The 13,298-nt window shown below is 35.3% G+C and overlaps 1 protein-coding gene across 10 annotated transcripts in view; it reads right to left on the minus strand.

Moving 5' to 3' along the window:
* Positions 1-13,298, minus strand: part of BMPR1B (bone morphogenetic protein receptor type 1B) — a 399,506-nt gene that overhangs the window by 131,329 nt on the left and 254,879 nt on the right. Inside the window, exon 1 of one of the 10 annotated variants that reach the window (XM_072755614.1) lies at positions 2,262-2,318. The exons of 8 other annotated variants lie outside the window; for them this stretch is intronic. The gene's annotated coding sequence lies outside the window, so the exon portion shown is untranslated. Of the gene's footprint in view, positions 1-2,261; positions 2,319-13,298 lie in introns of those variants that run through there. One more of the 10 variants, XM_072755619.1, reaches the window with a different exon arrangement.

The raw sequence follows: 13,298 nt of genomic DNA on the forward strand, positions 1-13,298 counted from the left end.
AACCACACTCACTACTGTGGCCTACATAATTTGGCCTCTGCTCTTCTTTGACCTCATTGCCTGGCACTTTCCTCCTTTTCCAAAATGTGCCCTGAATACTAGTTTTCTGTCTATCCCTCAAACACACCACTGATTTCCTTTCATGATCATTCTACTTGTTCCTTATTCCCAGTATTTAGATTTCCATTCCATGAGCATTCTAAGAAAAGTAATTCCCGACTCTTCTAACTCATTTTATTTTCTTCAGATCATTCATCTCTATCTGGTTTGATAATCTTTGTTTATGTAATTGATATATCATATCTGTTGTCTATCTCCTTTTGAATGTCAGCACTTTGAAAGCAAGTATTTTGTCATGTTCACCTGCAATGTCCAAAGCATTTATATAACTATGCCTAGAACACATCTGGCACAATTGATATTTATGGAATGAATAAAGTTGGATTATCTGTGCTCATATTGCAATAAAACCCTCGTGTTCTGGAACCTTGTGTTCTAGAATCACTTGGACCATAGACTGAGTAACCAAGCAGGCAGTCTTCATAGCTGCAGATACAGTAGGGTACAGAAGAAGGAAGTAGGATGGGACACCACTCTCCCAATACCATCAGGCTTCTTAAGCATTATCTACCACTGACCTGGGAAGGGGGAGATAGTAGGATCCTAGAGAGCAGGGGAAACCGTGAAAGGCTGAGACACTCACCCGGCAGGTAAAAGTTTCATCTGAAATGTATGAAATATCTTTTCTTGTCAAGATCAACAATCTCTCATCAACAAAGACAATGTTTTCCAAAAGCAAGATCAGATAAATTACTCCTTAATTACACAAAGAATATGCAGTATGCAAATACAGACTCGAAAATATTAGCTACTAAAATCATTATTATTCAAGTAGCTAAGAGTGCTGGTCTCAGGGGCGAAATTACAGGCAGATTCAGCAATTCTTAATTCAACAGTACTATTAATAAGAAGTGTCATCTTGCTGGGTTTTAAAATAGAATTTTTAGTATGGTCAGAGGGAAAGTGCCTTGGACTAAGGATCACAGATTCCGGCTCTACTCCAATTAATTCTGCTTAGCATCAGTTCTTGCTATAAAATGGAAATCCCCCTATGCCTCACAATATCGTCACACTGAATAAACGATATATCATATGTGAAAGCTTGTAACCTTGTAAGACATTGCACAAAATGAAAGTCCTTACATTAGAACCTGTTGTAAATATACTTCTCATTCATGTGTATAAACATGCATATATTAAAATACATCTTGTGTGAGAGGTCTGTTTCATCTGTGGCATATGTTTCAAAGCCAGGGAACCCGAAAATGTATTACACAAATGCATATAAACACATTTTAAAAGAAGTAAGTGTTGAAGGCTTGCCATCATTGCCTCTAGATCTGAAGTAAGTTCAAGGGTCTCTGACATAAGAGTTGGAAAGAACATATAAATTTAAAACATTTTACCATATTAGAAGTTTTGCTGGCAGGCATGTGCTGTCTAGGAGAAAGCAGAGGAAAGAGGAGAAAGAGTACGGAGGAAATTTTGGGTGTGTGTGCGTGCGTGTGTGTGTGTGTGTGTGTGTGTGTCTGCTTAAAGTGGAAACATGTTAGGTTTCATTTATTTTGAGCCCTATGGGCTTTTCGTTGGAAATAGGAAATACTCTCACATTAAGGAGAATAAAGTTAGTGGCAATTTTACTATAAAGATATACTGTGCTTGTGGAAGTAAAAAAAGCTGTGATGTTTTCCTCAATTATAACCTCAGACTATGACCAGCTAACAGAGTAGTGTCCATCTCAGGGTGTTGAGATCAAGCTCAACACTCAGCCTGGAGTCTGCCTGAAATTCTCTCTCTCCCTCTCCCTGCTCACACATTCCCTCTCTCTATATAAGTAATATAAAATATTTTTTTAAAAAATAAATAAATGGACTGTGTAGGTTCATGTGCTTATAAACATCACAGAAATAAATATGTTTTCTTGTCACAGAATAGAACATAAACTCTGGACTAGGCACATCATGTGACTTTCTTTTTTTTAATTTTTTTAATTTTTATTTATTTATGATAGTCACACAGAGAGAGGGGGGGGGCAGAGACACAGGCAGAGGGAGAAGCAGGCTCCATGCACCGGGAGCCCGACGTGGGACTCGATTCCGGGTCTCCAGGATTGCGCCCTGGGCCAAAGGAAGGCGCTAAACCGCTGCACCACCCAGGGTTCCCATCATGTGACTTTCTAAAGAATAAATAGCAAAGCTCACCTGGAACTTCAGTACAATTTTCTTCGATTTCATATTTTGTTTCAAATATTAAAACATCTGTCAAAATTCATAGGAACAAAAACAAGTTGGTCAATGATGATATATAATTGCTTCTATCATTCAGAAAAAAAAAAGAAGTACACCATGATAAAATATGAGAAATGCCGATTGAGGTAGTTTCTTAATCAATGTGCTTAGAAAATACATCTGTTTTGAAACATTTACCTACTAATAACAGTGCACAAAAAGACATTTTCTAACAGCCACTACTTAGACTTGCCTCCAAATGGGGAGTTTTCATATTTTCTTTCCAATAAAACAAAGTGGCCCTTTAACAACCATATGGCCCTGGGCTCTAAGAGAAGTTATATTCAGCATCTATTTTTAGACACAGATTTCCTTATAAAATATACTGCAGTGACGGAGCTGAATGAGCCTTCATGTTTCTGTGGACAAAGCCTCCTGCCATCCAGCAAGTTCCTAACAGCACTGTGGGTCTCAGTGCCTGTCCCATTTCTTCTCTCCCAGGGAATAAGACATTAAAAAAAGAAAGAAAAAAATTACTGAAGTGTGTTTCAAACAGGTTATTTTTCATTTATTTAGAAGGCTATTTTGGGGGGATATTTATGTTAACTGAAATCTTTCTCACTTCTGATATATTCAGTACATATTTTCCACCAAGCTCTTTCAAAATAACATGCTTTACCAATATCTGAGAATAGACCAATTCAAAATGCAAATATGTCTATTTTAGCCACTATTCAAACAGCACTAACAATGTTTAATGCTAAATTTCTTAGGTACTGTGGTGGTTTCAGAAACATTTTTATGCTCCATCATTTATTTATTTTTTTTTTAATTTTTATTTATTTATGATAGTCACAGAGAGATAGAGAGAGAGGCAGAGACACGGGCAGAGGGAGAAGCAGGCTCCATGCACCGGGAGCCCGACGTGGGATTCGATCCTGGATCTCCAGGATCGTGCCCTGGGCCAAAGGCAGGCGCCAAACCGCTGCTCCACCCAGGGATCCCTATGCTCCATCATTTAGATATCCAGCATGTATATTATATAACTTGGGACACCTGGGTGGCTCAGTGGTTAAGCATGTCTGCCTTTAGCTCAGAACGTGATCCTGGAGACCCGGGATCAAGTCCCACGTCGGGCTCCCTGTATGGAGCCTGCTTCTCCCTCTGCCTATGCCTCTGCCTCTCTCTGTGTGTCTCATGAAAAATTTTTTTTAAATCTTTTTAAAAAGATATTATATAACTTTAAATTTTTACATAGTATATCTGTCCTATAAGGAAGTCGACAAGAACTGAGAACAACTTTTGGTAGACAAATGAAGAATCGCAGAACCAAAAATGGGCATTTGGTATATACTACTCAGCATACACTTAGTTGTATTAATGTCATGAAATAAAAATAATGAGCAGATGAAACTTAAACTATTTAATTTGGAATCAAGTTATTATTTTTATAATAAGTGCCTGGTTTGAAATTTTTTTCTACTGATCGTGGGTAACAAAAATCACATAGGAATAAAAGATGAGGAAAAGCTTTTCAAATTAGATGAACTGAGGCCTGACTTTAGCTGCTAGGTAAAATCTTTTCAAGAATTTCTGACAAATAGCTATTCCACATGAAGGGAGTCATAGGCTTCATAAGCACAACAGCATGCAATATGGCAAATATTACCTGAACAGCCCACAAAGCATTCTTCTCAGGTCAAGTAAGTACTGCACTTTCTTCTATTTTGAATATATATTGTGAATACTGAGAGAAAAACCTACAAAGAATTTGTAACTGCTCTGTCTCCTGATATTTCAAACTATTCCCCCAAAAAGTGAGTCACTTTTGTCCTCTGTTTTACTGAGCTAAAATCAACATAATGTTGTATTAGTTTAAGGTGTACAACATAACACTTTTATATATGTACATATTGTAAAGTGATTACATTTTCATTAGCCGTTTAGTTTATTAACCATCCCCTCTCATAGTGAATCATTTAGTATTCTTACTTAGTGAATCACTTAGTATCCTAATAATTCTTATTATTTTTTTGTCTTTTTTTAAAGATTTTATTTATTTATTCATGATAGACACACACACACAGGCAGAGACACATGCAGAGGAAGCAGGCCCCATGTAGGGAGCCCGATGTGGGACTCAATCCCGGGACTCAAGGATCATGCCCTGGGCCAAAGGCAGGCGCCTAAACCGCTGAGCCACCCAGGCTGCTCAAATTCTTATTATTTCAAATAGAAATAATTTATTATTTGAAAGGGAAAGAACAAAATAAAATTAGAAATGTGTTACATATTTGTTAATCCCATATACCCCATGACTTACATACTGACATATGATCGTTCTTTAATTCTAGTGTTTCTTCAGGAAGTTTCCAGTATTTTTACAATCCAATGATTATAAATAAATCAGTATTTACCATTATTATATTTTACCAGCAGAAGGCATCACGTAGGTAGGGCAAGTTTCTCACTTCCCAGCAATATTTGGCCCACTTTGGGCCAAATAATGCTTTTTGTATGGGACTGTCCTGTGCATTTTAGCATGTTTACCAGCATCCATCATGTCCTCTCACTTAGATGCCAGTAGCACCTTCTCCCAAGGGTAAAGATCAAACACATCAGTGGACATTGCTATATGTTCCCCTCCTCGAGGTTGAGAACCACAGATTTAAGTGAGGACCACAGATTTGGGTTTTCATTTTAATTTGTAATTTAAATTAAGTCAGGATTCTCTGCTTAGGTACAAAAATATTATAATCAAAACGTTATTATTATTAAACTATAGGTATATAATTAACATCCAAGTTCATAAAAATTTACATTTTTAAATAACATATTAAATTTTATCAAGGTACCAATAGTGGAAATAACTATTTCTGATTTTCCGAAAATATCACCCAATTAAAATGTTTCCTTACACTGTTTGAGGAAGATTTATTTTGGTTTTGGTCTAGCCCAAAATGGCAAGGAGTAAGTACAGGAAGTTTTATCTGAAAAATGAACATGGACCAAGTCTTATAAATTGGCCCTAGTGCTATTTCCTATCATAGCTCCTGTTTGTTTACATTGGAGTTCGTATAAATTGGGTGTTATTTCCTTTCCACTAAGTTTCAAGGTATTAACAGCCAAGGAGGTGTTTTCTGACTTCTTCCTCCTCCTTTTCTCCCACTTCCCCCAAATAAGTAATACGTTGCTTGGAACACAATTTTAAGACTTGTCCCCAAATTTCAAAACCATTCTGAATTTATTTTACCTAAACCCATCTTTACACTTGAAAGCAAAAACAGTAAAAACAAGTCTTTTTAAAATGGAAATGAGCAAAATACACATTTTCTAATAGGTACCTACTTTCCAACAGAATCATTTATCTAGTCATTTCACAGCTAAAACTTGCAAATTCTTAAGTAAATCAGGTCCATTTATTTTGACTTCCTGCCTAGGCTCTTCTTTCCAGAGAAAACATTACTCTAATATTTTCATCCATTAAGTACTCTTAACATTAAATGTCCTTATTTAAACAAAAATTTTTACCCTTACTCCAAACACAATTAAAAGAAGCGCAGATTTTTTAAATTTCTCTGGATAGAGTTATACCTGTCTAGTTTTAAAGAGGCACATAGCACCTCTATTAGTGACTTCCATTGGTGTGAATTAACAACTAAAATGCTAACTACAACTGTCTTTGTATGTATTATGTAGTAGAGTCTCAAACTGTCTGAAACAGTTGCAAAACTGTCCTTGACCAGTGAACTTTCAGTGAAAAAACTGTTGAAAGTTCATGCACCCCAAATGCACATTCATTATAATTAAACAAAAAGATTACACAGACATTGCTGACAAGGATTATCAAAATAAAACGGCGCCACCTGCCCCTTGCTCTCCCATTAATTAGTATGGAGTTTGAGGTGCCAATTAACAAGAAGCAGAAAAGGATCAGTAAACACAGCTCAAGCTGAATTTAAAGATTAACTCTTCCAGTTCGTGCCCCGTTTCTTAACCATACTATGTTGATTTGTCTATGGAAGCCAAAATTGAATCCTAGGCTATTTCTTTTTAAAAGAAAACAACAGTGTCATTAGGAAGACATTTCAGTTGTATGAAATAATTCCCAAGGCAGCTGCCCAAAAAGTTCATCTGATTCCATGAACAAGTGGCCATTCAGTATTTCACAGAGATGCAAAATACTCAATAATCCAGGTAATCCCAGTGACTAAAATACTTTCACATTATAAATTACAAATCTGTGGTAGTTAATGCTAACTGTGGGAAACAACTAGAGTACTGTATGGTTAGCAGTAACTAGCACCACCCTCCCATCCCTGCTACTAAATAGCACTTTACAGGTCTGAGACCACATTTTTTTTTAAGTGAGTAGAGTAAATGACTTCATTATTGGTTTTATGGAACAATTATTAGTAACTTTTAAATTTAATCATTCACTCTTTTTAGACAATACTTTCCAAAAACAATATAGGTGTTTCTATACAATTCCCATCTTGATCTGTAACTTCTCTGTAGACAGTATTATTATTCTAGAAACCTAAAATTATTTTTGAGAAAAGCATGCAAATGCAAATTATCAAAACTAAACTGCAAACATTATTACATTGCTACATTGCTACATGTAAAGTTACTAACACGCATTTTTAATAACTATTTTATACTTCATCATTGAGTATTCCAGTTGTAGAATAAAATTTGTTTTAATATAAATGTATTTTATTGAAAAGATAGGATTTTCTTCAAAATTTAGAAAAGATTTCTCCTCATAGAAGCCTTCTATATTTGCTTATCCATTTCACCACAATATTTTTCTCTTTGATGTAGACATAAGTACATCTAATCTTTAAGAATACTATTTGCAAATACTGATGAATAAAACTTTGAAACCTGGCCATTTCAAGACTCAAATTCCCCAATGGCATTACAGAATACATTCTGATATTTTTGCAATTTTTTTTTAGATTTCTATTTATTCATTTCATTTATTTATGAGACACAAAGAGAGAGTGCCAGAGACACCAGCAAAGGGAGAAGCAGGCTCCCCACAGGGAGGCCCACACAGGACTTGATCCCAGAAGCCCAGGATCACCACCCGGCCCAAGGCAGGCGCTCAACCACTGAGCCACTCAGGCACTCACAGAATATATTCTGAAACATGGGAATATCAACCTCCAAGACTTGCTGAGAGAATTAAATTAGATCAAATGTTTACAGAAAGATTTTTTTTAAAAAAAAATAGCCACAATGAAATATTGATGCTAAGCAGAAACTCAAATGTCTGCCCCCAAAACACCTTCAAAACATTACCTGTGGGGAATCTCTGGGTGGCTTAGTGGTTTAGTGCCTGCCTTTGGCCCAGGGCACAATCCTGGAGACCCGGGATTGAGTCCCACATCGGGCTCCTAGCATGGAGCCTGCCTCTCCCTCCTCCTGTGTCTCTGCCTTTCTCTCTCTCTATGTCTATCATAAATAAATAAATCTTTAAAAAAAAAAAACATTACCTGTGACTGGCAACACTGCCAACACCTATCTGTGCACCATACTGCTCTCTATTCATTAGGTCTGTGATGCAGTCTAAAATTTGCAGTTTTAAGACACACATCTGGAAGTTCTAACACAAACATTATACGGCCCACACCAGCATTACCCTTAGATATGGACAAACCAACATTACTGTCTTGAGGACTGTACTTGAAACATACCAGCAAAAAATAAATAAATAAATAAATAAATAAATAAATAAATAAATAAATAAATAAATAATAAAAATAAATAAAAAAGAAATGGTACCAGCTCTAGTCTTTTTGGCTGCATGCCCCACACACTAGAAGGAATCCATAGTACCAACAGGACTACAGGATAGGCCTCTCTGGACCTTACAACCCCTCCTTTTAGATCACACTCTGTGTAATTGTGACCCTAGAACTCTTCCCAAAGAATCAGACTGTAGAGTCCTAGGCCCAAAAGATGGCCAAGACCAATTAGTTAACAGCGTATCAGGTTAATTTAAACAGAACGGACACAATAATTATTTGTTGACTGTATCAGTAAGTGAAAAAATGAAATGACAACAATTCTATTGAGAAAATGTTAATATGTTAAGGGATAACACTCTAAAGTTAGGCAGAGAGGCACCTATTCTAACCTAGAGTTGAGAGAAGTGGCATTAAACATTTTGTTCTCAGGATTCCTTTACCTTCTCAAAAAGCATTAAGGACCTAAGAGAACACTTTTTTTTTTCTGTCTGCTTTGTTGTTTTTTTACCTTATTAAAAATTGAAAATGAAGCTTATAAAATATTCATTTTAAAATAATATTAATAAATCTACTATATGTCACTATAAACATAAACATAGCTTTCATAAAAAGTAATCATGTTTCTTCAAATAAAAATAATTTAGTGAGAAGTCTGGCTTACAAGATAGTAAGATTCTTAACTCTACTTCTGGATTTAATATGTTGTCATACATTGTTTTGATTGAAGTATGTGAAGACAATCCTCTCTCCCACAGAGAGGAAATGAAAAAGGGGGAAATACTTTACTAGCCTTTTCAGATAATGTGGTTATTAGCCTTCGTTAGTACTACACCAAAACTCAATATGAGGTAGTATCTTAAAATTTAGTTGTAAAGTAGAATCTGAACCATAACAATGAAATATTTATATTCTATTACACTAAAATACATTCTACTACCTTGTACTTTGAATAGATCTTTTATCCATACATAATTGTATAACATCATGCATTAATCATTTGGAAAATATAAATATCAGTTCTTGGACTCATACAGAATTTGCAAATATTAACACATTTCCTTAGATGATGACATAAAAAGTGACATCTGCTAATATCCATGCCAATGTCATCAAAAAAGCTTTTAAATATTTGGATACTCTCAAGCCTCATGGCAGCAATTACAAATCCTCCAAAATTTAAATTTTTATTTGAATTTTTACTTAAAAGCTCATATTTTATCACCAGCACAAATACTGTCAATTATTTTCCTTAATAGGCCCACTTCGTTTTCAAAAATGTATCCACCAAATTGCCATAGTTTGTCTAAACTGTCTTATTTTGTCAGTCACTCTTTCAATTAAAGATGAATGTCCATTAAAAAGAAACTGGTTTAGCATCAATTCCTTGAGTGAAACCACTGCCTTTCAGTGTGCAACAGAAGGATGAAGCACACTTCCATTTCCTCACACAGAATATTAAAAAACCTCGTACTTAAGGGTTGAGAGATTTAATAAATGGGTAATTTTTACTATTTTATAAAGGGCATTTTTTTAATATTTTTTTAAATTTTTATTTATTTATGATAGTCACAGAGAGAGAGAGAGAGGCAGAGACACAGGCAGAGGGAGAAGCAGGCTCCATGCACCGGGAGCCCGACGTGGGATTCGATCCCGGGTCTCCAGGATCGTGCCCTGGGCCAAAGGCAGGCGCCAAACCGCTGCGCCACCCAGGGATCCCCTATAAAGGGCATTTTTAAGTTAAATATTCACTTTTCTTCTTCAAGTGTGTGACAATGAAGAACACAATGGTGACTAGTATGCCTGATGCCACTATCCTGGTTGGTGCTAAGGTACTAGCACAGTTTTCCTACCATTACTTTTGAACCACTAGAGCAAATAAAAAAGTAAGTCAGCCCAGTGGAAAAGACAAATAATGTCTTAAAATGTATCAAAATAGTTATGTATGTGAAAATGTCCTAAAAGTTTCTAAGAGATCTCCCAGGGGTCCTTGCACTATTATTTGAGGGCCACTATTCTGGCTGCCCCTACTCAAGTATTAAGAAGCCCACTAGAACAAATCAACATCCTCTCGCCCCCACCTCACCTCCCACTTCATGCTCTTTCGGAGGACACTACATGGGGTACAGAACCATTTTGTTCTTGGCAGAGTATCTCCCCTAACTAGTATTTCAGGGAAAACATCATTGGGACATACTAACATTTCAAAGAGGCATCAATATGAAATCAAGTGATCTGAGTATTAATTAACCCTGGTAGTAAAAAAAAAAAAAATCTAAAATTCTAATCACTTAATTTCCAGGAATTTACTTTAGTATAAAAGATTGAGATTAAAGAAGCATAAAGTCCATTTTAGAATTTTGATGTCATAATGATAAATGGTCAAGTATGACCTTACCCTCTATAAAAGAGGATTTAATCATTCCCAAGCCATTAATGAACTTTCAACTCTAAAAAACTGAAATTAAATCAAAGTTATTTTTTTTCATTGTTTCTTAAATCATGGTAATTGAACCCTGTCTTTATTAAGTTACTTATTTTTAACAGGCTTGACTCTACATTTCTTGGGTAGATCCTACAATTATAAGATAGTTCAGCTTTTGAATTAGGATGCCAATACAATATTTGCTGAATTTACAAATATTTATACTAATCACAGATTCTAGAATTAAAAGGGATTTTAGAGTTAATTTAGTAACAGAATAGCAAATAGCAAAATACACTGCCATCGTACTTGATCTCTCAACTATAGCAGAGTGATTTACTCATTCATTGAACAAATATTTATTTAGTACTTACAACCTGTCAAGTACCACTCTAAGCAATATATAAAACAGAGTCCCTGACCTAATTTATCACTATATTTTTTTCTACACAGATACAGCCTCATAATCCTCAAAACACTGCATGAAGTATCCACTACTAATCAAACTTGCCACCCAAATCCAGGTAAAGATCTTTCTTTTAGGTTTATAAGTGTCTAACATGACTCTAAGATGCTACAGGACATCCCAAAAAAGAGATAGTAGTTTCCAGAGAAAAACTATAATCTCATCAAGAAAGATAATGCATACATACCTAAAGCAAATATATAAACAGCACAATACAATGCTAATTTTGTAAATAAAATAACAGGTAAAAGAAACAACTATATACCATGTAGGTCAATGACTTCACACAATATTTTTCTTTCTAATTCATCATTTCTTTACAATTTTCTTTTATCCTCATGTATCAGTAATATTGTTACAGAAATTTACTAATTTTCTTTATCTTTCATAACATTGTTTGCTCCAATGTATATAAGGGGAAGAAATATGTAAATCTCGACAAGCACAGCAGTCTCAATACCTGTTTTCCCATGCAAGTCAACCTTTTCCAGAACACAAATACTAGCCTGGGAGGCATCTCTGCATGGGGTGGGCTCTCACATGTAAGGCTTATTCATGTGGGTCCTTTAGTACTCACCCGTACCTGTAAGTCAGCCAAGGAAGCAAATATCCGTAGTTTCTCAAAGGAAAATCAGATAAAAATAATTTTATCTGAAATTAAATCAGTTGGAGGAAATACATGAGGAACTAGCCTTGCAGGGCCCAAACTAAAGAATTAACTATAAAAATAAAATACTACAACTTTTACATAATCAAATTGGACAGATATAGAGTCATTGTCTGGTGGGAAAAATAACTTTTGAAAGTCATATTTACTAAATCTGTTTCTCTATTTTGTACATCCTCCCAATCCACCTTAAAGGCCACACAATATTTTTGTCAGTAAGAACTAGTTATTTAATGAAAATGTTACATAAAGAAGACAAAGACACTTTTAAAAACAACTCTCTTCCTTAAAAAAAAAATGATTTCAACATTTTCAATCTTATTATAGAGTTTAATCTTCCAGAAGCTCTTTTAAAAATGCTTTCGTGGGGTGCCTCAATGGCTCAGTCGGTTAAGTGTCTGGTTTCATCTCAGGTCATGATCCCAGGGTCCCGGCATTGAGCCCAACATTGGGCTCCCTGCTCATGGGGAGCCTGCTTCTCCCTCTCCTCCCCACTCTTGCTCTCTCTCACTATCTCTCTGTCTCAAATAAATAAATACATAAATAAGATCTTTTAAAAATGCTTTCTTAACTTATTTCTGGGAGGCTCCTATTTGTTTTTATGGGAGAGAGACTTCATGACTAGCCCAAACTGTGCTACGTTTTAAACTCATTTCTCAGAAATTTTGTTCCTTCTTCCAAGTACTATTATATTAGGGTGTCTTTGTGTAAATACTTAAAATTTGGCCTGTGTTATAAAAGTTTACATTTAAGATATAGTAAATGAAGGACAGATGTTTAAGACATTGGGTCCACAATGAAGTTGTAAATCCTGCCAGCACAGTAAATTCTGTGATTAAATTTAGTCTGTTTATGCAATAAGGATATTTACACAGCTGGAAAAGCACCAAAAATAACTTTTCCATGCTTATATTAATTCAAAATCAATATTAATTAGAAGCAGCATAGGTACAGTCATATCAAAGTATCTAAAGGCTGGGCCAAGTAGTTATGCTTACGACAAGGAATGAATCAAATATATCAAGAACCAATTTTTTATAACATTGTAAATTATTGAAATAATTCACAGTTTATTCACTTGTGACCTTAGACAAATTACTGTCTTAGTCTTTTTTTTTTGCTTAAAACATATATTTTTCCTATGATAGACCTAAGGTTCTAGATAGATCTGTATATCCAGAAAGAGACTTCTTTAGTTCACCCCTTAAGTTCTTCAATTGTCTAACATATTCCTGGGAATAATCACTCAAATTTCTTCATGGAGCCATCCGTTTTAACCTAATGTGTTATGAATAACAAAATATATTTTTTTTCATTTTCAAACATTAAAGGTTTCTATCAGGGACATTTCTGAATGGGGCACTTGCACCTAAAATTTTTGACCAAAGAGCACTGTCCATTATTCTACTTATTTATGAAATACTTCTACCATCTTAAGTATAATATATAAGGCAAAGAAGGCTACTCCTCACCCATTACCCATTCTTCCCTTATTCCATGGCAACACAATCCTGGTTTCTCAGGGCAGCAATATATGTAGCTAAATGACCATGGTGTGGTCATTTGATGAAAAGCTAGCCATGAAATATAACCAGAGATGAGACAGCTTGAATTGCTGCTTACAAGAAAGTACCTGACCTGACTAGGAGATTTGTTCATACGATGTCTCTCACCTCCACCTTTCACCTGCAGCCTC

Source organism: Vulpes vulpes, chromosome 4 (assembly GCF_048418805.1).
Source record: "Vulpes vulpes isolate BD-2025 chromosome 4, VulVul3, whole genome shotgun sequence".
In the NCBI taxonomy this organism is placed as follows: Eukaryota; Metazoa; Chordata; class Mammalia; order Carnivora; family Canidae; genus Vulpes; species Vulpes vulpes.